The sequence below is a fragment of the Dermacentor albipictus genome, chromosome 3 (assembly GCF_038994185.2).
Source record: "Dermacentor albipictus isolate Rhodes 1998 colony chromosome 3, USDA_Dalb.pri_finalv2, whole genome shotgun sequence".
NCBI classification, from domain to species: Eukaryota; Metazoa; Arthropoda; class Arachnida; order Ixodida; family Ixodidae; genus Dermacentor; species Dermacentor albipictus.
In genome coordinates, this window is record NC_091823.1 from 120,268,668 (window position 1) to 120,283,311 (window position 14,644).

The following is a 14,644-nucleotide window of genomic DNA, read 5'->3' on the forward strand; positions in this document are numbered from 1 at the left end:
CATGTCGAGAATAGGGATTAGTAAGAGGTTATTTGAGTATTGGTGGAAGAAAAGTAGAGAAGCGACAAAAAACGGAAACAGTTCGCCATAGGGGATCAGAAAATTTGGCTGTCGGAGTTCATAGCATTTTCATTTATTGTTTAACCTAGGTAGGACATTAGGCAGTATAATAGCAAGAGCTTGGCGGCGCAACCCACCGCCCCGTTCCAAACGGGACGCTCATAACATCCATCCATCTATCCATGCATCCATCCCTCCGTCCATCCATCCTATTGGGTTTATAAATGTACACATAATAACCGACAAACGTAGTTAACCTGTCATTGTTTTACAAAATTAGCAGGTCATTGTTTGATTGAACTTACGTTATTAACGTCTGTGCTTTATTAATATTACTATTACTGTGATAAGCAGCAGCCCACTGGTATCGGTTGCAGTCCGTGCCGTCTATCGATTCGAATTGTACGGCGGTAATATTTGCGAACGGGCTGGTCGTTTCGTTTGAGCAGCGTCACGCAGGTTCGTTTCAATTAGATAGTGTAGCGAAGAGTTTTTAGAAGAGACGCTAGTGGGTTCAGCGCTACTGGCTCTAAACGCTAGTGGGTCGAGCGCTCCTGCTCAGCAACGGCTCTCGTGCTTGGAAGCTCTGACTGCCCTGCCCGTCGACGTTGCGCTGCTCCCGAGCTCTGCCAAATAAACACCTTTAGAATTGGTGGAGTGTGCGGGGTGACCTCAGACGATCATCCTGGAACTCCGGTCCCGTACCATACCATCTACCATGCCCCAAGACGCCTCCCAGCAAACGCCTCCTCCTGCGCCCACTGCGTGTCCCGGGGTGCCTCGTCATCGCGACCCTCCTATCTACACTGGAGCGGACGACACTGACGTGGACGAATGGCTCACGGCGTACGACAGAGTAGGCGACCATAACAAGTGGGATGAAGCAGCCAAATTGAGCCATGTTCTGTTCTACCTCGCTGGAGTGGCCAGCCTGTGGTATAACAACCACCAAGCAGAGTTCCAGACATGGTCGGAATTTAAGACTTCCCTCGCCGATGTGTTTGGGCGCCCTGCTGTTCGCAAGCTGCGTGCCGAGCAACGTTTGCGAGAACGAGCTCAACAGCCAGGCGAAACGTTCACCAGCTATATCGAAGATGTCCTGGATCTATGCAGGAAAGTCGATTCGACCATGGCGGAGTCTGATCGCATCCGAAACATACTCAAGGGCATAGAAGACGACGCCTTTAACATGCTGCTGGCCAAAAGTCCACGCTCTGTGGCTGAAATTGTCACACTGTGCCAGAGCTATGAAGAACTCCGCAGGCAGCGGTCACTGACCCGTCGATCTCTACCACGTGACGAACACCTCGCTGGTTTGTCTGCCATGTCCAACCAGGCAGCGTTGCTCGCAGAAATGAAGGCGTTCGTCCGCGAGGAAGTTGCCCGGCAACTCTCGTTGATGGATTTTGCACAGCCGCATTCGGTACACACGCCTACGCCAAGTTTTGCGCCTCCGCTTCGCCGCGTCATAGCGCAAGAACTGCATGAGGTTTTGCCTGAGCACCACCAGCGTGTTCCTGCGGCTGCGCCTCACAGCTACGCCGAAGTCATGGCCAGGCCCCAACAGATGCCGACGGCTGCGCCACTCAGCTACGCGGAAGTCGTCACCCAGCCTCAACCACTCCATCAACGGGGACCTCTCACGTACGCCGAAGTCCTCGCTATGCCCCGACAACAGCCGGCTATGCAATCACTTCACCAGGCGCCACGTCCAACGCGTCCTTCCACATGGATGGGACCTCCCGCAACGACTCGGTGGCGTACAGCGGACAATCGACCAATATGTTTTGCGTGCGGCTATGCAGGCCACGTCGCACGCTACTGTAGTCGCGTGCAGTCGCCTAGCGCTACACCTTATGGGCCAAGTTCTATGGCGAGTTCTCCGCGCCCTTATTACGATGACGAACCTCGGGCTGCGTCACCACCATTCCGCCGGTCCGCTAACATCCGCCGCTCAACTTCTCCACGCCGACGCTCCCCATCACCGATGCGGCCTCGTCCCGAAGCTCGGGATGAGGAAAACTAATCGTCGCAGTCCATGAGGCAAGGGCTGCGACGCCGTCGAAACGCGGAAGTCCTCAACGTAGCCCGACCAATGTGATAGACGTGTTAGTTGACGGTGTGCGCACATCTGCCCTCGTGGATACCGGAGCCGCTGTATCAGTTATGGACGCAAAGCTTTGTCGCTTCCTTCGAAAGGTTACGACGCCCATTGGTGGATTCGCCCTCCGCACAGCAGGCGCACAGCGTATTGACCCGATTGCGGCGTGCACCGCTCGTGTTCTCATCGAGGACGTTGTATACGCCGTCGAATTTATTGTGATTTCCTCGTGCTCCCACGAAGTTATCCTGGGGTGGGACTTTCTCGCCCGCCACGATGCCGTCATTCATTGCGCACGGGCCGAACTAGAACTGTCGCCGATAGCAGATATGACGCTTGCCGATAATGCTCCTTTTGCGAACAAACTACTCGTCAGGCACGACACAAACGTTCCTGCCAACTCGTCAGTGATTGTGTCAATGCAGTGCAACAGCCTCTCTGACGCCATCGCACTACTTTTTCCGTCGGGCCGCTTTTACACTCCAAAACGTCTGCTGCTGCCTTTTGCGACTGTGAACGTCAAACAGGGCTCCACAGCTATTTTTGTATGTAACCCCTTCTCATACCCTGTGATGCTGCTTCAAGGCGAATGTCTTGGCCACGTAGAAGTGCTCGACGCCGTACAAATTACGGATGTTCCCGAAGACACGTCCTGCGCCAGTTACAACACGCTCGGTTCTCTGTCGACGTCCGACCCTTTGCCCACAGGTGTGTTCGATTCATCTATTGCCGATGGCCTCACCCCACCTCAGCGTTCGCAGCTTCTGCGCATCTTAGAAGAATTTCGTTCTTCTTTTGATGTCGAGCAACCTTCCATGGGCCGGGCGTCTGCTGTCACGCACCATATTGACACTGGCTCCCAACCACCATTGCGGCAACGACCATATCGCGTCTCTGCGACGGAACGTCGTGTGATTAATGAGCAAGTGGACGATATGCTTCGCCGCGAAGTGATCCGACCATCGAACAGTCCATGGGCATCCCCTGTCGTCCTTGTTACGAAAAAAGACGGCTCGATACGGTTCTGTGTAGACTATCGCCGCCTCAACAAGATCACTCGCAAAGATGTATACCCGCTGCCGCGAATTGATGACGCCATCGATAGCCTACAAGGAGCAGAATTCTTTTCATCTCTAGATTTACGCTCCGGCTATTGGCAAGTACCCATGGCTGACGTCGATAGGCCGAAGACAGCCTTTGTCACACCCGACGGCCTATACGAATTTAACGTCATGCCGTTTGGACTTTGTAATGCGCCAGCAACTTTTGAACGCATGATGGACACAGTCCTCCGCGGTTTGAAGTGGCACACGTGCTTGTGTTATCTCGACGACGTTGTTGTTTTTGCCTCTGACTTCACCACGCACCTTCAACGTCTACGGCATGTTTTGACTTGCTTAGCGAACGCTGGCCTTCAACTGAACCTAAAGAAGTGCCGATTTGCAGCGCGGCAGCTTATGATACTAGGCTATGTCGTCTCGAAGGATGGAATCCTCCCCGATCCAGCCAAACTTCGTGCCGTAGCTGAATTTCCTAAACCGGCGTCCGTCAAAGAATTGCGCAGTTTTGTAGGTTTGTGTTCCTACTTCCGGCGCTTCATTCGCAATTTCGCCGCCGTCATATCACCCCTGACGAAGCTCCTTGGCAGCAACGGACCTCTCCATTCGTGGTCGTCCGAGTGCGACGAGGCGTTCACTAAGCTCCGTCGTTTGCTGACGTCTCCTCCCATTTTGCGCCACTACGATCCAACGGCACCTATTGAGGTACACACAGATGCCAGCGGTGTTGGCCTCGGCGCTGTCTTAGCACAGCGCAAAGAAGGGTTTCCTGAATATGTTGTGGCATACGCAAGCCGTATGCTTACTAAAGCCGAGACCAATTACACCGTCACGGAAAAAGAATGCCTGGCGATCATCTGGGCGCTTACCAAGTTCCGGCCCTATTTGTATGGTCGCCAATTTGATGTCGTCACGGACCACCATGCACTATGCTGGCTGTCGTCATTGAAGGATCCCTCAGGCCGTCTCGCCCGCTGGGCGCTTCGCTTACAGGATTACGATATCCGCGTACTGTACCGCAACGGACGCCAGCATGCTGATGCTGACGCCCTCTCACGTTCTCCCTTGCCAGACGACAATGCCTGTTGCGCAATATCCCAGCTTGACGTTTCTTCCGTCGACATTGGGACCGTCGCTTCTGAGCAGCGCAAGGACCCCTGGATTGCCTCCATCATAGACTGCCTTGCTGATCCGTCATCGCAGCCAACCACTCGTGCATTGCGCCGTCAAGCTCGCCATTTCGCCATTCGCGACGACCTGCTTCATCGACGCAATTACACCTCTGACGGCCGCCAGTGGTTATTAGTTGTACCTCGAAGCCTGCGTTCTGAAATCTGCGCATCGTTCCACTCTGATCCACAGTGTGCGCATTCGGGACTTTTCAAAACCTACCAGCGCCTCCGACGACGCTATTACTGGCGAGGAATGTACAACTACATTCAAAAGTTTGTTCGTTCATGCCCCGACTGCCAGCGCCGAAAATCTTCACCCCACCTCTCGCCAGCTGGCCTGCAGCCTCTACCCTGCCCTACCCAACCGTTCGGGCGCGTTGGCATCGATTTGTATGGACCACTTCCCCTGACGTCGGCTGGTAACCGCTGGGCCATTGTGGCCGTAGATCACCTGACACGATACGCCGAAACCGCCGCTCTCCCCGCAGCTACAGCGCGCGATGTTGCATCATTCCTGCTTCGCCGATTCATTCTGCGGCATGGTCCACCTCAAGAATTGCTCAGCGATCGCGGACGCGTCTTCCTGTCGGAAGTAGTTGAAGCGATTCTCAAAGAGTGCCACGTTGTTCATCGCACAACTACGGCGTACCACCCTCAAACGAATGGCCTCACAGAACGCTTCAACCGTACGCTCGGCGACATGCTTTCAATGTACGTTGCATCCGACCACACGAACTGGGACGCCATTCTGCCATTCGTCACCTACGCGTATAATACCGCTACGCAGAGCACCACTGGATTTTCACCCTATTTCTTGCTGTATGGTCGACACCCTTCGCACACCATCGACACCATTCTTCCGTACCGGCCGGATGCATCCGAGTACGTCCCTATTTCTGACACGGTCCGATATGCAGAAGACTGCCGTGACCTCGCACGGGCCTTTACTTCCGATGTTCAAGAGCGCCAGAGGAGCACTCGCGGTGCCGCCACTGCCACGGTCACCTTCGATCCGGGAGCGCTCGTGTGGCTCTCAGTCCCTTTAACTGCCCCTGGCCTCTCATCAAAACTGGTCCCTAAGTATGAAGGCCCTTATCGTGTTCTCGAACGCGCATCTCCTGTAAACTATGTCATCGAACCAGTTGAGCCATCTGAAGACATGCGCCGCCGGGGACGCGACCTTGTCCATGTCGACCGTTTAAAGCCTTACTACGACCCGCTCATCGTGACGAACTGTTAGGTCGCCGGACGGCTCCCTTCTCGCTCCCGGGGGGTGGTTGTAGCGAAGAGTTTTTAGAAGAGACGCTAGTGGGTTCAGCGCTACTGGCTCTAAACGCTAGTGGGTCGAGCGCTCCTGCTCAGCAACGGCTCTCGTGCTTGGAAGCTCTGACTGCCCTGCCCGTCGACGTTGCGCTGCTCCCGAGCTCTGCCAAATAAACACCTTTAGAATAGTAATAATATATCAGCTTGTTTAAGCGTCCAACATTCTATAGCCACCACCAAGCGAAAGCGTTTAAAGACGGTGAATTTTATCAGCTGCGGCGTTTGACTGGCATAAAAGCTGTGCAGCTTGCGTCTTAGTGATCTGCCGCGTCTGGCCGCGTAATGACGTGTTGCTTTTTAAAAACGTTTGCGAGCTAGCGTGAAAATTCATCGCTGGAACCAAGCACAGTCTGCTTGGAGACTACCCACGAAAGCGGATTAACCTTGGAGCCTCTGGACGCGTGCGACGGTGAATAAAACAGCATTGCTTCACATTTTCAACTTCAAATTACTTTGCGTGCGAGGCGGATGAAACAGATTCCTGTAGTCATTGCTTAAAAGTGAAAAATAATAATAATTATGAAGTTATTGCTCTCAAAAGGCAATTCAAACAAGGCTCCTGTTATTTTGCTCAAATTCCTAACTGGAGTACAGCATCAACAACGAACAGTTCTGGCTGTTCCTGCATAAATGATACACTGCGATAAATTGCCTGCACATTAGTGGTAAATGTACTTCCGGTGATAGTTAGGTCAATTGCACTTGAGCCATAAGAAACCCACTGTGTTTATTACCTAGTATCCTGCATAAAAAGTTGTCATCGAATTAATCGGGGCTTCACTAAGCACAGCCCACGCAAAGACACATCGAAAGTAATGCGCACACATAACAATGTTGTGTGTGTGTGCGTGGTTTTCCCTCAAGGAGCACTTTGTGCACATAGATCACAAACACACTCACATTTACACCACAGTAATTGAGGCTCTTTTTTTCTTTCGACTCAAGCCTCCAAGACGCGGTTCACCCTTTTGGACTCTATTAATAGCCTCTCCACGTACTAGACAACAGTGGATGTGTCATCACTCGAAGAAACATCAAGGGCCAAAATCCTCACAAGGTATGCTTCTGAACACTTCAACTAGAACCATGGTTTGTTTATTTATTGAACTAACTGTTGCTTCACCATTTTCGTTTGCATGTTTGTCATGGCTTCATCATTTCTCTTTTCCGGAAGGCGTACAAGAGAAATTATTGGACTGGAAGCTGCCCACGCCAAGCCATAAGAAGCTCAACGCCCACCAAAATAACAACAAGTCCCCTTGAATTATGTGCCTCACCATGAATTGTTTGCAAGTTTACCAGATATAGGGGTGTGAGCCCTATCAGGAAAGCAACAGTCTACAGTTTTGTATCGTTCCGAGCGGGATAGATAGATGGACGGATGCAAAACGTTAATGAAGTCCTGAGGTACGCAACTCAGCGCGCAGCGGGCCGCTCCCACGTTGGGACAGTCAGGCCATGCCCGACCGCCGCATCGTGGGCCCTCCTCTGGACAGCCCATAGTCGCGCACCGGCATCGGGGCTCTTGATATCGGAGAGCCACTTGTCCTCATTGATTTGTTCTGTGCCTCGGAACGAGGGGCAACGCCAGAGCATATGGTCTAGGCTAGCGAATTCATTGCAGTCCCTGCAAGAACTAGTGGTATAAATGTCGGGATAAAGCTTGTGGAATAAAGCCGAGCGGGAACGATAAAATTTTACACACAAGCTTAATTGCTTTTAAGGACGTTTTATGACAAACGGAGAAGTAACATGCTGAGGCCGACGTTATGTCTTTTCTAGTCATTATAGCCATTACGACCAGAAAAAAAAAAAGCAAGCTCCTAATTGCTAATGCACAAACTGTCATCTGCTCTGTGCAAATCAGTTTGACGGGCTTTACCACCAGGTATCGGATGTTCCCTCACCACAATAATTTGTTACACGAAAACGCAAATAATTTTAAAACGATCAGACGCACTCAATGCAATTTTGAGGGAGCGATACATTAAGCTGACTGAAACTAGGGCAGTCACTGTTCATTCTATTATTTTATTTTTTATTGAAGGCACCGTCAGGGCCATATGGCAATAAAGAGGGGCGTGGTTACAAAGTAGTAGAGTAAAGCAAACAAACTAGTGCGGTGAGTTGTAATGTAATAAATCCTTTTTATACAATGTTAGTTAATGTTTTGCGAAAAGTTTTTTATCGGTGATAGCTACGATAATTGAGGGAAGGTAGTTCCATTCCTGAGATGTGCGGGAAATGAAAGATTGAAAGAATGACTTGGTGGAACATGATTCAATTCCTAGTTTATTGTGACGATCGACGCAGTTTCAAATGCACTGAGGCCACAGTAGGAAGTCATCGTGAAGTGTCGTGCGATGGAAAATTTTTGTGAAATAGCGAAATACGGGCAACCTAAAGGGCCCTTCATCAGGTCTGGCCATATTGTGCTGGCAAGCGCAGAGCCTACATTGCGTGATAACAATTGTGTCTGCAAAGTATTACATCGCTACGCGCCGCGGAAAGATCTGAAATTTCAATCCGAACGCCGTTTCCCTCTTCACTCGTGGCCCCCGTGCTCCAAGCCGGACGGTGACGTAATCGTGCCCCTGCGCCTACGTAATCGTGTTCGCAGTGTGACGTCGCTCGTGGTGACACGTGACCTCGAGAATTATTCAAGAGAACATCTGTTATCTGTGCGATCTGTCGCTTGAATTGACTAATTGAAGTTTAGAGAAATAATAAAACACACAAATGGAATGTCTGCGCGTTTTTTTTTTGTTTTACTTCGCACCCAAGCAAGAGAGATGTACTTGCGCTTCGTCTGCTTGTTCCCCCAGTCGTGCGGTCACGTGCACAGGTGCAAAAACTGGCCTTTTCTACCGCGTTCGAGCGCGTGATCACGCTCTGCGATCACTTGTTCTGCCGCAGTATTAGTGTAGCACTGAATTATACCGCTAGTCATGTTTCCTTGTGCACAACGCGTAAAATTGTGCGCTGCGCGAACGAGACAACAGGTCGCGCGCGGCGCGGTCAGCGGAAATGCGTAGCGCAGAAAAACAGCAAAAAAAGCGAGGAGAAAAAAAAAATGAAGGCGGGGCCTGTGACGTGTGCGTCACGCGAACCTCGAGGTCTGGTATGGAAGAACGCAGGGAAGGAATTTCGCTTGCGAAGGCTAGACGGGGCGAGTGGAGAGAGCGTCTTGCTTCGCAGTGAAGGCTGCCTGCTAAACTCATGGGTTCGCGGCACTAAAATATTTCTATCTCGGCTATTAATGAGCCGATTTGAATTTTTTTTTTTGCGGCAGAATGCTCCCTAGAGGGCACGTAATAACTTCCAGATTATAATAAGAACTATCTATGGGACCTGGTTAGGGGCCATTTAAGGGCTGTCAGCTAGTGGAATAAGTGCTACGTTAGTTTTCGTTGAGGTTATACTGGCAGTGCGGGCATAATTAGAAAAAATAAACTACCAGAGTTATATTTCACTAGCTCAAGTGAAGTAATAAAAGTAACACGACTGGGATCCCATATGGCAGATCTATATTCAAGTTTCGAGCGTATTAGAGTCTTGTAAAGCTATAGTTTAAACGTAGACAATGCTTTGAAAATGTTGCGCTGTAAGTGCCCGAACATGTGATTAGCATTACGAATGACGTACTCTATATTAATGGTCCACTTTAATTTATTCGTAATATGTACAGCAAGATATTTACATGGCGGGTCAAGGGAATGTTGTTAAGATGGCAGGTGCTAGGATTAGAATTATTTTAGAATTTAGAATAAAGATTACATTAGGCACAGCCTTTGGGCTCAAAGGCCTTCATGAGGCATACGTGCTCTTTTGATATTCTTGAATTTCAGCCCCATGATCACTTATCATGAGTGCTAGACCCATAGGCCACTACACGTATCACTATCATAATTTTATGCTATATATTCTTTTTACGCTTCTACGATAGTGATTGATTTTAGGCCACTTTACAGCCATGTTACACCACATCATCGCAACTCACCAATCAGCGCTTAACACAACATTATCAGTCATGGCGCTCTTTGGCCATACCTGGCCCATGCGCCACTAAACAACACACATTCATTTATTCAGGATTAGAATTGGATATGAATACGGGCATTATCCTACATTTGTCACTTACAAATGGTTCATGTACAGTTTGCATGAAATCAATAACTGGGCTAACCCTGCACTTGTAAGAGATAGCTAGAAAAGGCATGTTCACACAATCGGCCTTTTTCAAATTTCTCAAGCAGACAAATCACTGAACGCAATTTTTCTTTCTCTTGAAACAACAGATAGCAAACCTGAGCACCGTGTGTCCCCAAAAAAGATTTGTAATATGCTCGGAGTAAGTTCGGCTTGGGAACTTGTTCTTCGTCACGGCCCTCACAATCATGTTTGCTTGTTGAAACGTTGGGTCCAGGCTGAGGCTTCCCTTGCTTACCTTTTGTTGCATTTGGAGGGCGATCCCACCGCTAGCAACCAGTTTGTTGCGTACTCCAGGGTAGCGTACCATACTGCTTCCGAGAAGTAGCGACGCCTGCCTATCGAAGCTCGACCGACATTACATATTGGGTAGCGTAGCGTTGTCGGCGGGCTGCAGGCATCCGGTAGACCATGGTGACCGAGCAAGGGCGAGACGATTTGCTAGTGCGAAACTTGCACTGTTTATTCAAAGGCAGTTGAAAGAAAATAAGAAAAGCATGAAGTATGAAGTATATCAAAAGTACATTTCGGAGCCCCTTAAATAGGCTCTCTACAAGTGTGGGCGGGATCTTGCTTCCGTCGATGTCACGTGGGAGAGGGCCCCTCCTCCTGCATTACCGAGGACTGGAAGGAGAAGTCAATCCTCTTTTCAACGAATCCTGGGAGAAGGTCGGGTGAATGACCTGTCGCCCGTGGGGTCCGGCCAAGTAGAAGGTAGGGGGATGACGTATCGCCCATGGTGTCCGGCCAAGTAGAAGGTAGGCGGATGACGTATCGCCCGTGGTGTCCGGCCTAGTAGAAGGTAGGGGATGACGTATCGCCCATGGTGCCGGCCTAGTAGAAGGTAGGGGATGACGTATCGCCCATGGTGTCCGGCCAAGTAGAAGGTAGGGGGATGACGTATCGCCCGTGGTGTCCGGCCTAGTAGAAGGTAGGGGATGACGTATCGCCCATGGTGTCCGCCCAAGTAGAAGGTAGGGGGATGACGTATCGCCCGTGGTGTCCGGCCTAGTAGAAGGTAGGGGATGACGTATCGCCCATGGTGTCCGGCCAAGTAGAAGGTAGGGGGATGACGTATCGCCCGTGGTGTCCGGCCTAGTAGAAGGTAGGGGATGACGTATCGCCCATGGTGTCCGGCCAAGTAGAAGGTAGGGGGATGACGTATCGCCCGTGGTGTCCGGCCATATACAAGGTAGGGGGATGACGTATCGCCCGTGGCGTCTGGCCATACCTAACAGCATCTGCGGCGGGGAAGGAAGATCCCGACGTGTAGGGGCCAGCAGCCGCTGTACGAGGGATCGGCGTTTCGGTATCAGAATTCCCCGTAGAGGTCACGAACCCTTAGTTCGTAGCAGGTAGATTCCTGGGAGTGGTCATCCGTCCTCGTGGCGCTCTTGTGATTTTTCTCCCTGGTCCGGTCCGGTGTTGTTGGTCTTGGAAGCAGGTCTCCGTCTCCTGCGTGGGCAAGCAACCACCCCAGAACAGTGCCGGACCCACAACCACAAAGCAGCGAGCACAAGGGCACTCTCCCCCAAGACACACCCGGCTTTTAACAAAATAGAAAACCCGCTACACCTTTCCCATTTCCTACGCGCGTCCTCTCCCCCCCCCCCCCCTCAACACTAAAACCAGCCATTTCTTGAAAGCGTTAAGACGTGGTTATTAAAATCAGCTAACAATCGGCTTCACTTCGGAAAAACATATGAATGAACGAAAAAATGCCACGGAAACACGGATGAGCATGAGGCTTTCGATACTCTAGGGGCAACGACTTAAACCGTCGGCATTGCCGTTAAGCTTACCCTTCTTGAACCAGCAATATAGCAAGCTAGCTTCTGCACCGCCCAAACTACACGAACCGCATGTTTCCAACCTATCGCAGTGGCGTACTTATCGCACGTATTGGTGCCACTGAACAGTCTGGCCATCTTCACAAGTACGTAATCACAAGTGCGCTAACCTTGTGGTCACTATTCAGAACGCGTACTTGCGTCGTAAGCAAACTTTTCATTACGCCTATTCACGTTTCTTCCTTTAGTCCCTACAGGACACGTAGCCTAAACTAGCAACTAAACTTGCGTAACTGACGCACTCCGCAGAACCCTTAAAAAATTGCGTCTGCTAATAACTCGTTCTACGCACGCTCAATAAAGAAGTCAGAATACGGCTGCCCTCAACACACACGAGCAACCCAGTCATAATTCTGCTTCCTTCCTTCCACACAGGACACGCGCTAATGGAACTAAGAACGCTTCTCGGTGCAAATCATGCACCCACTGAAAACTTACGCGTTTAACCTTAGAAAATAAAAGACGCATAACAAGACGAAGTTTAACGAAAACACACACACGTTACCATAGGCCTCTCAACGATAACCTTGACACTCAGGTTACTTACACACAAAAATGAAGGCCTATCTACTTATTAATGAACACCTCGCGATACTACATGTTTACAAAAACCCGCGTCTTTCAAATCTCGAGCTTCTCTAACAAAACACAGAGCTCATACCTTACATATTGAAAGAAACTCTAGCATCAAATCGCGAAATTTTCCAAATGTTCAAAAATAAAACAAAACACTTCCTTTCTACGGAAGCTCCCTTGGTCTCCCGTTTCAACCGTTTTTGACTGACTCATACTTTTAGCCGTACTCGAGGGGGTCGCGGCTTGAAAGCTACTCTGGCTACTGCGGAACAACAAAATGGCTGACTCACTATCAGCTCCCCCAAGACGTTAGAGTCCCCTGCCAATTTGCGTCCTGGCGCCCCGCTTTCATCATGACCTCGATTGACCGCGTCGCTACTCCCCACCTGTTCTCGTCTTGCCACCTGGCGTTTCTTTGTACTGCACGCTGAGCTTCGAAAAGAACGACGGAACGACGAGGAATTTAACTGCCCCGTGCCCTTTTTCCGCGTCCGTGCAGAACATGCTTCTCGGTCCCCTTTTGACCGGTGGCTCGAACGTTTTTGATGCGTCAACATCGTCCGTGACGACCGCACCTTTCTTTTCGCTGCGCCCTGCCTTTTTGCGCATGTTGCCTTCTTTGGCTTCGCTACTTTATCCATCGCATTCCGGTCCTTACGGCGCTTCTTTCTGCGGCGTTTTCTCTTTAAATTCTCCTTCATGTCGCCTTCTGGCTTCGCTACTTTAGCCACCGCATTCCGATCCTTACAGCGCTTCTTTCTGCGGCGCTTTCTCTTTGAACTCTCCTTCATGGCGCCTTCTGGCTTCGCTACTTTAGCCACCGCATTCCTATCCTTACGGCGCTTCTTTCTGCTGCGCTTTTTCTTTGAATTCTCCTTCATGTCGCCTTCTGGCGCCTCGTGCTGGCCGTTACACATCTCATCGGCCCGGATCGGTCTCTTGCACGCACAGTCTGAGTGATTATAATTTAAATCGACTCTATCTTTGCCTCGACTGGCGGGCAGCTCAACCGACTCTGGCACAATGCAGCAGGCTTTATTCTAGCTATGCAACTCACACTCTTGCGAACTGCCCTCTACTGCATTGTCCAGCTCACGCTGTGCATCGACGCACAGCCCGTTGGTCTCGAGCGCTGTCTCACACGCACAGTCCGATTGATTCCTAATTAAATCATCCATCCCTAGGCTACCTAGACTGGCGGAGAGCCGCACCGATCCCTGAACCATGCAGTTGTTCTCTCGTGAGCTACGGAGCTCGCCATTCCGAGAACTACTCTCAACTGCCTCGTCCAGCTGGCACCTCACTTCGGCACGCCGATCTGACTCGACATGGGTGCTCGTGTCTGTCATGGATGGATGGATGGATACAACGTTCTTGTACGTCTGGCAAGGTTTAACGCGACCCGGGCTCAGGTCTCCCACGGAGGAACGTCAAGGCCCTGCCTCAACGCCGCCTCACGGGCTTGCTGGACTGCCCACGTCTGGATTCCGAGGTCTGAGCTGCGCAGAGCGGTGGCCCACCTCGACGACAGGGTCTCCGGAGTAACTGCCATCCCTCCTGTAACTACATTGCACTCCCACAGCATGTGTTTGAGTGTTGCTGTTCCTTCCTGGCACAATTTGCACGTGTCGTCCTGATGCTTATTTGGGAAGATACGTTTGAGACGGAATGGATAAGGGAACGTGTTTGTCTGGAGTTGTCGCCAGGCGACGGCCTGCCTCCTGTTCAATTTGGGACTCGGCGGTGGGTATATCCTTCTGGCGTTCAAATATGCACTGGTGATATCGTTGTATCTTGTGAGCCTGTCCCGTTCTGCTCGAGAAGCGTTCGCTATCGTGCGAGAGGCGTTGCCCTGTTCGGCGCGGTGGGTCATGTCTCGCGCCGTCCGGTGCGCCGTCTCGTTTAGGTTCGGGAGCGCGTCGCCTTCCGTGGTGACGTGCGCGGGGAACCATATGATCCTTGAGCTCGCGGTTTTGGATCTGCCCGCTTTGGCCAGAATGGACATGGCTTCCTGGGAAATTCGACCTTTGGCATAATTCTTTACTGCCGTGTCCGCAGTATTCTGTACCTCGCTAACGACCTCGCTACCATGAGATGGGACGCACACGCGCGGTAACTGTGCCAATTTGTTCGCAGCTGGCCTAGCTGTCTCTACAGTCCTCTGTTGGCACAACACCTCGTCGCTTTCACTCTGGCCTTTAAAGGCCTCTGTTGCCACTAAGGCATCGTTAGCGGCTAGCCCTTTCCGTTCGAGTATGACTGGGCCGCTAATCTCACAGGCAATACTTTTCTCGT